Source organism: Rhipicephalus sanguineus, unplaced genomic scaffold (genome assembly GCF_013339695.2).
Source record: "Rhipicephalus sanguineus isolate Rsan-2018 unplaced genomic scaffold, BIME_Rsan_1.4 Seq1071, whole genome shotgun sequence".
Lineage (NCBI taxonomy): Eukaryota > Metazoa > Arthropoda > Arachnida > Ixodida > Ixodidae > Rhipicephalus > Rhipicephalus sanguineus.
The window spans coordinates 63,891-76,471 of record NW_023614272.1 but is presented as its reverse complement, the minus strand read 5'-3'; the positions used below and the strand labels follow the sequence as shown (position 1 = coordinate 76,471).

The following is a 12,581-nucleotide window of genomic DNA, read 5'->3' as shown; positions in this document are numbered from 1 at the left end:
TGGTCTAGAAAGGGTACTGGTTTCAATGTTGCAGCCGTCACTTTGGTGGTTTTGTCCGCTGTCTGGCATATGCCGCACATCTGCATCCATAGCTCCACTTGCGGGTCCATCGCTGGCCACCAATATTTTTTCTCGCAGCCGCGCTTTCGTTCGCACTACTCCAGGATGAACATCGTGAGCAACGGCAATTACCTCAGGCGTAAGTGACGTTGGAACGACAAGCCGTTCGCCATGCAAGATCAAGTTGTCCGCAACCGAAAGTTCGTCGCGTACTTTGAAGAAAGGCTGTACTTCATCCGGCAAGAATTTGTGGGCTGGCCATGACGGCGGTACACAGGCCCCGGTTTGTTGCAGCGTTCTATCGTTTAACTTGGCCTGTTCAAGCTGATCTCTGGTGGCAATCTCTCCCCACCTCTCTCCAAGCAGGAATTGGGACAGCCGATACCACTTCGTGCAACAAGGTTTCTTCTTCTTGCGAAGATAGCACAGGGAGAATTGAAAGTGCATCTCTTACTTGATTTTTCGACCCCTTGCGGTACTTGACCGTATACTTCTAACGCAATAGGCACTCTGCCCATCGTGCTACCCGCAAAAGACGCCTCCCTGGCCCTTGAGTTGAAAGCAATGTCACCAAGGCCTGGTGAACAGTCATCAGAGTGAAATGGCGTCCCCACAGGTGCACGTGCCGCCTCTCGCACGCCCACACACACGCAAGTGCTTCACGTTCTTCTACCGAATACTTCTTCTCTGCGGGTGACAGAACTCTAGACGCTCAGGCGACAGTGTGCAGCTCATGTCCATCCACCTGTTTTAGAACTGCTCCAAGCCCGCAGTGGGATGCGTCAGTGGAAACGACAACTGTAAGGAATGCATCGCACATTCGAAGTATGGTGCTTGACGCAACTGCATCTTTGACTTAGACTGTTCCTTTCTCAGAACACGCATTGTTTCAGCAATGTCAGCGAAGTCTGGAATGAACCTAGCGTAGTAGTCTACCAGTCCCAGAAACGATCGCAGGCCGGCTGCGTCAGTAGCATCAGTGGGCGCCGGCGTGTCATGTATGGATGCTACCTTTTAGCTGCGAAGCATCTCATAGCGGAGTTCAAACCGGTGGTGGTGGTGTGCGGCGTGACCACCCTTACTGCGCATGCGCATACCCTCTCCACACACCTCCTCTCCGCTCCTCTCCACTCGCCTTTTCTTCTTTCCCCTCTCAACTTCCTCTCTTCCCTTTCCCCATCTCCACTCCTCCTCCCCTCCCCCTCACCACTTCCCCTCTCCCCTACCTCTCTCCAATCTTCCTCTGAAACGCAAGCTAGACGTGCCGAAATGTCTCCAGCGCAACGCCGCGATGAGCACCAGCGCACGCGCGTCCCCTCCCCCTCTGCACTTCCTCTCTCCCGTTTCCCCTCTTCACTTCCCCTCTCCACTACCTCTCTCCAATCTTCTTCTGAAACGCAGGGTAGACATGCCGAAATTCTCTCCTGCGCAACGCCGCGATGAGCACCAGCGCATGCGCGTCCCCTCCCCCTCTCTCTCCTCTCCTATTCTGCCGCCCTCTCGCGCGCCTGTCGGCCACGTTTCCCGCTCAGTCTGTGAGAATTAAGTGCCAGGCTAGAGGGAAGATAAGACGCGCTTAGCGTTCCTCTTCGCGTTCCACGACGCGAGGTCGGTAGCATGCTCAACGAACGCCAACGGAACGTGATCGTGCAAGTGCTCCGACTTCGCAACGCCTCATGGTCCCCTTCCTTCAGGGGAACAATATCGTGGTAGAAACATATAAAACAGCGATTTCTTAAACATAAGACGAAGGAAGAAGAGACACACACACGGCGCTGAACTTGCAACTGGTTTAAAGGGACACTAAAGAGCAAAACGATTTTTCTCGCATTAGTAAAGTAGACTTCCACGATACCAAAAACACCACGCTTGCTGCGATAATACACTTAATAAGCGAGAAAACGCGCAAAAAGCAAATACAGGTGCGGACGCCACCTTGGAATTCCCGCACCATTTGCCGTGACGTCACATATTTTTGACGGCGCCTGCTTGGGCCTACGTAGTTCCTAATCGGTTAAACCGAAGTACATTGTCCTCTGAAGGGGCCAGACACTTGACATAACGAGTTTGTGGAAATTTCGTCGAGCCAGTGGCGGCAAAATACGTTAAATGCTATTTGAAATCTTTTACGTCACGAATTACAAATTTCGGCGCGAAACCTGAAAATGAAACTTTCAACTTGGTTTTCTCCTCTACCTATGGTGGTGAAATAAACTACACAAGAGTTCTCCGAGCGCACTTTATCAATCTAAACTAATTCACTGTTTCTCTTTAGTGTCCCTTTAATGAAAAAACGACACGTACTTTTTCAAGGCGAGCGCGCATGCTCATTGTCAAAGATGATTCACGTGTCAAGCAAGACTTTGATTTGGGCGAGTTGGTACATGCGCTATTTTTCCCCAGCTAATCACGTATAAAACCACAAGGCAAAGCCTCGTGAATGAAAAATTCTGAGCTATCGGTACTTGAGCTCTTCTTTGCGGCCAAAACTCACAAACCTGGTGTTCCCTTCAGGGCAAGTGTGTCCGAGCGTAACACGTGGCAACTGGTTGTTTCCGCGTACCTTCACAAGCATTTGTCTGCACTAAATGTGACAGCTACGTATATTGTTCCAAAATCAGATCAAATTACTAGGTACCTATTGAATGATAACCCAGGAACATGTTCCGGGTTCAGCGCTGATGTTGAAGATTTGTTTTTTCCCTTGCGTACGGTGTACTCATGCAGTATGTTAAGGACTGCATCGAAAACGAGAATGACGAGCGCCTTCTCCAAGATGTTTCCGGTATCTCGACAGGGTCATTTCTGGAATTCCTGTCTTTCTACCTAAACAATACGTACAGTACTCATGGATTGAAACAGGACAATTTAGAGCTAAGCGACGCACATGCTTTCCTTTCCACCGTCTTCACTTTGGGTCATATCGGCGTAATTTAGACTCGAACGTGTAGACCAGAACCAACATTATCTTTAAAAACCAAATTCGTTGGTACAGGACGTGATTACCTCGAGAAATTGCGCATATCAGTCGTGACACTAAAAAAATGGTGTCTTGTTTGAATCCGTGAGTACTGTACATTGTCTCAGAAGGACAAACATTTATGCAAAACAAAGGCGTTTGTATAGGTGCAAAGATGGCTCCCGTGCTGAGTAACATTTTTCTTAGCAAGGTTGACAAGAGAGTAGATGATGAATTAGGTGGTAATTGTATTCGCATATTTAGGTATGTTGGTGATTTCCTCGTCGAAAGCACGCCGCTTCATCCCTAAGTTTGACATCATGCTCTGAAATGCAGAGGGCGCGGAAGCCATCCCAAAACACAGTCGTTTAAAACGACAGAGGCCCTCGTGGGTTACAAATGAAGTTAAATTGCGGCTCTCAGGATAAAGCAAGACCTGATGGTAAGCGGATACGAGATCTAAATTAGAGAAATGTGTCCCCCCCCACGTAGACTATGCAATACCTCTTCTGTATGAGGAAGGGGAAAACTGTCTGCTACGACGGCCTTGTTTGTCTGTCGAAGGTCTGCACACACACGCATACCTCCTTCTTTCTTTTTAACTACCACAATGGGGGACACCCATTCTGATGCTTCCACGCATTCTGATGCTTCCACATTCATTTCTTCCAGCCGGCGTAGTACTTCTGAGACGACTGGTCGCAGTGCGAGCGGAAGGTGCCTAAGCTTTGGTGCAGCTGGTTGCACTGCGAATCGCGTTTTCACACAGTGAACGAACCCTTTCGCGAGGCCGAGCGCTGGATCAAAGATAGTTCTAAACTCCTGAACTAATTCTGTTGGGAGCTTAATGGGGTGCTGTGCCTCTCTCCGCTCAGAGGACTGCTCCTCTCCAATGTTAGTAGGCAGCGCTGTCGTTTCGAGGCACCGCAGCGTCGAGGCATCGCTCTAGGGACCGAGCGCCTTGATGGCGTCAACACCCAAGAGTGAAGTGCCTTGCTTCACTCCATAGAAAAGAAGCCATTTCGTGCAACGCTTATGTGTGACGTCTGTGAAGAAACAACCAAGAACAGGAATTGGCCTGTTTGAATAGTCTAGTGTTCTAACTCTAGGGGCAGAAAGGACTTGTCCTTCAAGATGCTGCGTAAAAAGGTCATGTGTTATAGTGGAGGCGGATGATCTTGAATCTACAAGGAAAGATATATCCGTACGACCAATCAACACGGCAACGTGAATCGCTAGGCGAGCCGACGTCGCTGCAGCCAGAATGCTCAAAAATTCCTCGTTGGATGGATTGTCGCTCTCTATCTCACGAACAGCCGCGACGTCTCATTTGTAGCAGAAAGAGCGGAAGTGACCCGTGATACCGCAGTGATGCCAACGCTTGTTTTTGCAGGCCAGCAGTTACGGCGGAATTGTGCTGGGATGAACCGCAACAGTAGTAACGTGACCGGTGGGTACGTGAAAGCTTCGAGCTGCCGTCTGAACGTAGCGAACGCGTTGGCCTATTTCCACGAGCAGTTATGCGTTCCACATTTGCAGGCGTAAATTCCTGCAGATCGTTCGTTGCCTGCTCAAACATCGTTGCCATGACTACTGCTCGAGCAAACGAGTGAGAGGACTCTTCCAGAAGAAGCCGTTCACGCAAGCACAGAGATGATACAACCGCAACGAACTGGTCACGCAGCGAATCTTTCACAGAAGGAAAAGGGCACCTAGCAGAAAGCTCACGCAGTGCAGTAGCGTAATCATTCATCATTTCACTAGCTTGCTGAACGCGCCTACCGAAACGATGCCGTTCGGCTACAACATTGCTTGCTGTAGTGAAATGAGCGTACAGAGCTGCGACTGCGATGTCGTAGGACGACGCTTCCGTCCGTGTGTCCGGAATGCCCTTGCTAACTCCTCATAACTTATCAATAGCACTTTGTTTACCGGGCTTAGCGTTGTCCTGCGATGGAAGCGGCACTGTGTAAAATAAACGCTGGCCTTCTACGCCGAGTCTGTGAAGGCCTTGCGGCGATCTGGCGTGCAGTCTGAGGCCTCCGAAGCGAGCAGAAATTTCTCGAAGATGCGAAGACATTGCGACAGCGCAACAGCAGGACGGCCAGGCGTGGGCAGGAACGGGGGCAGTGCGGGGAGTCCCGAAATCATAATGCTGCAAAGCTGCTGGCGAAAATTACGCCCCCGTACCCGATCTCTCATCGCCAATGTAGCGGCGGCGTGTGCCGCCACTGAAGGAGAGGTGGAGCAGTCAACGCAATAACAAAATCCCTTTATTCAAACGTACACATACTTATATACATAGGCGACACTGATCGTGAAACCAAATACAACAAGGGTGGGCGGCAGAGATGTGAGGGTAAAGCGAGCATAGCCTTCTACGGCACAGTACAGCAAGGGGTGGGAAAGGAGGGTGAGGACGAGCGGAACGCCTCCAGCTCCGGCGTTTCATCAGTTTTCGCGCCACTAGTGCGTAGCTAGCACGAACCTGTTTACAAAAACAAGCGGAAAAGAAAAATTGCTGTTAGTTTGACGTACACTTGCGCCGACGCTTAAAAATAAATGGAGTATGACACCAGATTTTCGCAAAGTAAAAACAAACAAAAGAACGACTCGGTCGAAAACAGGCCGGTTCTTGTTGTTCCTTATTACCGGGTGTTTCACGTTACTAGAGCCAAGGACTTGAGCAAAGTTGTCGCAAATGAATGAAACCAGCGACATATGATTTACGGTCATTTGATGCACGTCAGGACATGTTTTATTGCGTCTAAGTGGTTAATTAACCAATTTAAATTGTGCAAAATTCTGAATCCTGAGGGCAAATTGCATGTTGCTACGTTGTAGAGGACATTCTATAACGACCGATCCAACTTTTAGTGGCAATGTACATTAAGGTCCACTCTTAGAGGGAATAAGTGAGCACGCTGCCAGCGGTCCGCGGAGCGCTAACAGCTGGCGAGATTTAGAAACGCGGCGCATGCGCGAAGAATCACAAGGGCGGTTCTTGTCGCGCGCCGTCTGCTCCGTCCCGGCGCTCGCCAAGCGCAAGCGCGTGTGCCGCGTATCTCACCGCCATTTCGCGCCACGCGGGCTGCCGACCACGCGTTTGTGTGTACCCTCTAAGAGCGGACCGTGCTGTACATGCTGTCTGGTGACTTTTTTCAGCGTTTAAAGGAAGCACGCGCAGTATTAAATAAAAGCACGTAACAGCGCTCATACGCTACCATATTGCAGCGTTATCAACCGCGGTTCGAGTGAAATAACCATGCGCACGGGCCTACAACGTATCATTCATCAGGGGCGATGACGCTTCCTTGCCGCATGCTACTGTAAAAATTGCTTCTGCGCAGTGAAATCGATGCTCATAGCAGCGGCTGCTCATTTAACCAAGGTCCGTGCGCTGTGTTCCTTTGCTTAGTTTATAGCGCTTCATTAGGTTACCGCATGATCGGTGCCATGTGTTTTACTTCATATACCACGGGCTTCCTTTAAACGCCCGAAAAAATCACCACGGGCATGTTCGGGGTCGTCTACATATGAGAACACGTAAATAGTATTCAGGACCTCATAGAAGCTGTTTCAGTACATAATTGAGAAACTTATTAAATTGTTTATGGACGCAATAATTTTACGTACATTTCTGTCGTTAAGTAGAGCGAACGTTTCATTTTGAACGGCTTAAATACTAACCAGGTGTCCACCTTATATAGCTGTTATCGACCCTGCTCGTTGTCACAAAAAATTCGATAGGTCGTTTGGGAATGTCTTCTACAACGAAAGGAAACGTACTTTGCCCTAAAGATTAAAAAGTTTTGCCTATTTTACTTTAGTAATTATGTAATTCAGTGAAATATAAAAATGCACTCTGACGAGCGCCACATGACGACAAAGTAGCATTGGTGTCATTCACTTGCGGCTAACCACTTTTTTTAAATCTTTAGTTTTATTCACGTGAAAGAACCGGACTTCACAGAATATGAGATAGCCAAAAAAAGTTACTGGCCGACACTAAGGCGATGCGACTTTCTCGACCAAGAACAAGCTCAGTAAGATTTGTGCTGCTTTACGGAAACGCCTCAAGGATAAGTGACGCGCAAGGGACGCGCCCTCGATGTACAACAAAACATGGGTTCGTATCCTGTAAACAGGGGGCTGTGTGGAAAATGCGTTACATCTGCGGAAGGTGTCGTATCGGGCAGACGGGGTGGTGTTTTGTCGTCCGGCTTAGAGAGCACCATAGCTCGCTTGAGACTACGACACCATAAGGTGAAAGCCTTAGATGCTTCATCAAACGTGGAAATTGAGCGTCGGCGCCGGCGTCAACAGGAGTGACGAAAAACAAAAAGAATCTCGCGATCACGTTACCGTATCACGTCAACACGACGTCACGATCGCCAAAATTTGTAGCGTCATGTCACGTAACGCGGCGTCTCATGATGACGTCATTACATGGCGTTGTCGCTTGGTGAAAGGTGGGCCGGTTTCGGAGCCAGTGCAAAATCAGGTGAGGTGCAGAACGAGTGCAATTCCTTCCATCCTAGAGGCAGAGCAAAACCATGTGTGATGATTGAAGTCAAAGAGGCTGAACTGGGTTGTGTGTAGCGGGCTTACGCGGCACAGAACTAAATAGAACAGCCGGCCCAGCGAACGGGTGCTGTGTCTGTCTCTTCCTTTACAATGGCGCAGTCGCGAAACGCAGTGTCATCGAATTACGTCAGTCTACGTACGCCCATGCCACTTCGAAGCGAAAGAGTGCTACCGGAGTCCGAGGACGGCGTGCAGACCTCCACGGCGGCTCCATGGCAGTACTGCGGCCCCGACATTGCCCGATCCTCGGGCATGCTGACGCAACAGCTCATCAATATGGCAAGCTGCTCTCCTTCCGGCATTTGCAGCGCTGCACTTACACTACTCTCTGAGACTGCAATTCCAGAGTTCCATGGTTATAAGGACGACCCTGTCACCTGGGTCGGCACCGTCGACTTTGTTGCGCTGAAATGTTCTTGCCCAGAGTGAACCAAGGAATCCGTCTCGGAAGGGCGTCTTCGAGGAGCTGCCCAAGCCTGGCATCGCTTTCAGGAAAGCACGTATGCCTCGTGGTCTACTTGGAGCCCTGCCCTGACATCCACATTTGCACCGCTTCCGGGCACCTTTCACACTCGCTTCATGGAGATGCGGTCGCGCCGGCAAGGACCAACAGAAGACATTGCCATCTACCTCTACGACAAATTACGCCTCCTGCAAGCATGTGACATAGCGTGGCCCTCTCCAGCAGCCCAACGCGGCCGCTCCCAACAGTTCGCGCCCGCGTCGACGGCATCTGGGAGCTGACAGCTCTGGTGGATACTGGAGCGGAACGCACGGCGCTGCTTCGACGTCACGCCCCCGTTACCCTCCAGCCTTGGACCGAGCCACCCCATTGCGGCCTCAGCGGCAGCGTATTGCCTGTCGGTGCACTGGACATGCAGCTCTAAACTGAAGCCTGGAGTAAATTCCTTGCAACTGTTCCCGTCTTCGAGCACTTGCCCGCCGATATAGTCCTGGGAGCAGATTATCTCCTGTTTGGTGACGTACAGCTTGTCATCGAGGGTGGTGGAGTTTTTCTACGTCCGTTAGTGTCGGGTTCCAGAACGACTGCAGTCGCTACAGGTGAGCCTGGCGCACCTACTACCCTTTCCTCGGTGTTCGAACGACATAGACCCATCTTCGCGGAAAGTACATGGCAGCTCCCAGGGACAAGCTTACTTGAACATTCTATACCCACAGATGGCCATGCGCCCATCTCTATACCACTACGACGTTACGCCGAACGCAATAGAGCCGTCATTTCCGAACAAGTGCAGGAAATGCTGGCCGCTAACGTAATTAGACCATCATCTAGTCCCTGGGCAGCACCCGTCGTCCTTGTCCGGAAGAAGAATGGGAGCCTCAAAGTTTGTTACGATTATCGGGAGATAAACAAGCACACCATCCCCGATTCATACCGACTTCCCCGCATCGACGACGCCATTGACTCTATACGGCAATCTATTTCTTTTCATCACTTGATCTTCGTGCAGGATATTGGCAGACGAACGTTGCTGAACAAGACAAGTGCAAAACAGCGTTCCGGACATCTTCCGCTCTCTACGAGTTTAACTGCATGCCTTTTGGGCTGCGAACAGCGACAAGTACATTTCAGCGCGCTATGAATACTGCCGTCGGCACACTGAAAGATTATGCTTGTGCCGTGTATCTGGACGACATATGGGTCGTGGGCACCACAGGGGAAGAACACCTTCGGAACTTGGATGAAGTTCTCCAAAGGCTATTCGATGCCCGATTCCGACTGAACCGAGAAAAATGCCAATTTCTCTCGGCCACGTTCCCGTACATGGGACACACCATTTCTGCAGACGGTATTCAACCTTTGCCTGAAGGAGTAGCGGCGGTCGCCAACTTCCCTACTCCAACGTCTTTGAAACAGCTGGAGGCATTTTTAGGTCTCGCGTCGTACTTGCGCAAGTTTGTTCCCCAACTTCGCATCGACAGCAGCTCGACTCACCAATATGCTTAAGAAAGTGTCGACTTTTGCGTGGGGCCCTTCACAAGATGCCGCCTTTCAAACCCTCAAGCACCATCTGACACAGTGCCCCGTTTTGAGTCATTTCCATGACAAATGGTACACTGAGGTTCACACTGAGGCAAGCCAGGTTGATCTAGGAGCGGTCCTCGTTCAGCGCGACCCAGACGGAGTTGAGCATGTTGTAGCTTACGCCAGCCGGACGTTATCACACACGGAACGCCATTACCACTCGAATGAGTTGGAGTGTCTGGCTGTTGTCTGGAGCGTGGACGAGAAGTTTCGTCACTACTTGTTCGGCCGCAAGTTCACGGTGGCGACGGACAACGCTGCGATTGCGTGGATGTTTGCTAAGCAAAACCTGAAGCACAAGTTCGCCCACTGGATCATCCGACTGCAAGACTGCACTTACGACGTGAAGCATCGAGCAGGAGCGCTAAACCACGTTGTCGATGTGCTGTCACGGAACCCTTACGAGGAAAGCTTACCACAAGCCAAAAAGGCTGGATTTGGTTCTTGCAGCAGGATGTTTCGAACTCTCAACGGTGCGATTCAGATTTGGTAGCAATAATAATGTCCCTCGAAGACACGCAGAGAAATTCAAAGTTTGTCCTTCGTCGAAGAACATTGTATCGACGCCATTGGACCAGCAACCAAGAAGAACGCCACCTCTTAGTGATTTCATCGACCATGCGTTCTCAAATCCTGAACGCCATCCGTGATGCCCCGGAAGGTGGACACATATGCCGGCGAGCTACTCTTCGGAAGATCCAGGAACGTTTCTAGTGACCAAGGATGGAGAGAAGCGTTCAATTGTACGTCCCAAGCTGCGAGGTCTGCCAAAAGCATAAGCATCGCCCGGGATGTCAACATGGACTACTGACACCTATTCCACTCCCTGACACTATTTTCAACGTCATCGTGATTGGCCACGTCGGTCGATTACCAACTACAGCCGCAGGGAACCGGTACATTATAGTCGCAGTGGACCACTTGTCGAAGTTTGTGGAAGTTGCTGCGGTTCCCTCTCTCGCAGCTGACTTTGTAATCAAATTTCTACAGGACCATTTTGAATGGAAGCACAGCCTACCTAAGAAGATCATTTCAGACACAGCAACTACTTACCCCAGTCGGGAACTCCTATCGTACCTCCACAATGCTGGTGTCGAACATCATTTCACTTTCAGCATACCATCCACAAGCGAATGGCCTAACGGAGAGGTACAACCAGACCCTACTGGCTCGACTCATTCCTTACTGCAACAACAAGAAACCAAATGAAGCAGACTGGGATGATCACCTGCAGGCAGCCGCGTACGCGATTAACACGGCTTTCCTGGTTTCCATTGGAACTTCACCTTATGAAGTTGTCTACGGGCAGATTCCGAAGCTGACTGCCGTCAAGAATTTGAGCACCCTTTTAAACGACGGACGTACCGCTTCGCGACAGGCCGCAAGGTAGGAGACGAGGTGTGGGTACAACGATGCATGCAATCGCCGGGCAAAAAGCTTTACCCAAAGTACGAAGGACCTTTCGTCATCACTGAATGGGTGGGTGAGAACACGTGGCGTGTAGGTTATCCGGCAGGTGAAACGAGTGCGGACAAACGCAGGAAAAATAATTTTTCGGTGCACGTCTTTCGTCCCAAGAAAAGAGAGCTTCGGCAGAACTGACAAGTCGCGTTTCGTGTGTGTGTGTTTTTTAATGAAACCCACCGACGCAGTGTGGCCGAGTGTGATGACTGTGGTCGAAGAGGCTGAACTGGGTTGTGGGTAGCGGTCTTACGCGGCACAGAACAGACACACGTTAGGTGCAGAAAGTATTCAGTAGGGCAGCGTGGGATGATTAGTGCACTACTAAGAACGCAAAGGAAAATATGGTTTTCCCGTTCGAATCGTATTAGGCAAGTGCATAAAAAGATTCTGTGAGTTTTTCTCACCCTGCACTACACCGCCGTGCATGCCGGTTTGGATATGTTCCTTTGGACCCCTCTGTTATTTTCAGATATGATTGCAAGTTAGCACGGGCTATTGCAGAAGCCTTCCCAATTACGAAGGCAGGCGAGGCGTCAGTCACTTAACCTTCGCTGAATCTGCTGGAGAGTGAATGCAGTGTGTTGCAAAAATCTTTTGTCAAACCCCAGTGATATTGAAGTGTCTGCGCAAGTGTGCGCCCCTTGCGCCAATCTAACCACGGTTCTTCTTTTGATAGTAGGTTCAGTTTGAAGTAGGCGCTTGTCCTGCCTGCTCTTTTCGTATTGTCCTCGTTGTCGTGTGCGGTGCAATTATTTCACCATGTCTCACTTTTTTTTCAACATGCCCAAGCAAACGCTCTTTCAAGTTATATTTCACCATATCTAGCGAACTCGCTCAAGCGCTGAAGGAATAAAGGCGCCAAGGTTAACTAAAGTGCTGAAGAGCTTACTGTCATAGCCATTACCTTGAACAATACATAAGCATTCTCTCGACGTTAATCCCCTTTTAATTTATTGGTCAATTACAGCAAGCATTATATATTTTTTCGTGCGAATAAGTTTTCACTTGTTGCCTAACCGATGTCTTGAATCTACATTTGGCGCGACTTGTCCGAGTTAGCGCGGCTGCAACTCCCGCCATGTCGAAAAATTTTAACGGGGTGTTCAGGGTAACCGAGTAGTTTTCCATATCTGCATATGAAAAGCTATTTATTAGCTTATCATCTTTTCCATATTCACGCACTTTTATGTAAAAATGTCTATATTAAAAGTTGATTTCAGTACAAGATCGCGAATGAATGGGTGAAGAATGCGTCCAGTCATCTTGAGAAAAAGAAATATGGGTGTGCGAGCCGTCTTTCAGATACCGTATCGAACATATTCCCGTCGACGCTGTTGATATTTATGTCGCGTCTGGGTCAGCGCCTATTTATGGCCACAAGAGCTGTCAGAGACAAGGGACCGCATTCGGAGACGACCGCTTTTGTGGATATCGCCATATAATCGCTTTCAGTGCGCGCTGATT

General features: G+C 49.8%; 1 protein-coding gene across 1 annotated transcript in view; it reads left to right on the top strand.

The window, feature by feature from the left end:
- Positions 1-12,581, top strand: part of LOC119376027 (uncharacterized) — a 91,319-nt gene that overhangs the window by 46,706 nt on the left and 32,032 nt on the right. The gene's annotated exons all lie outside the window — the stretch shown is intronic.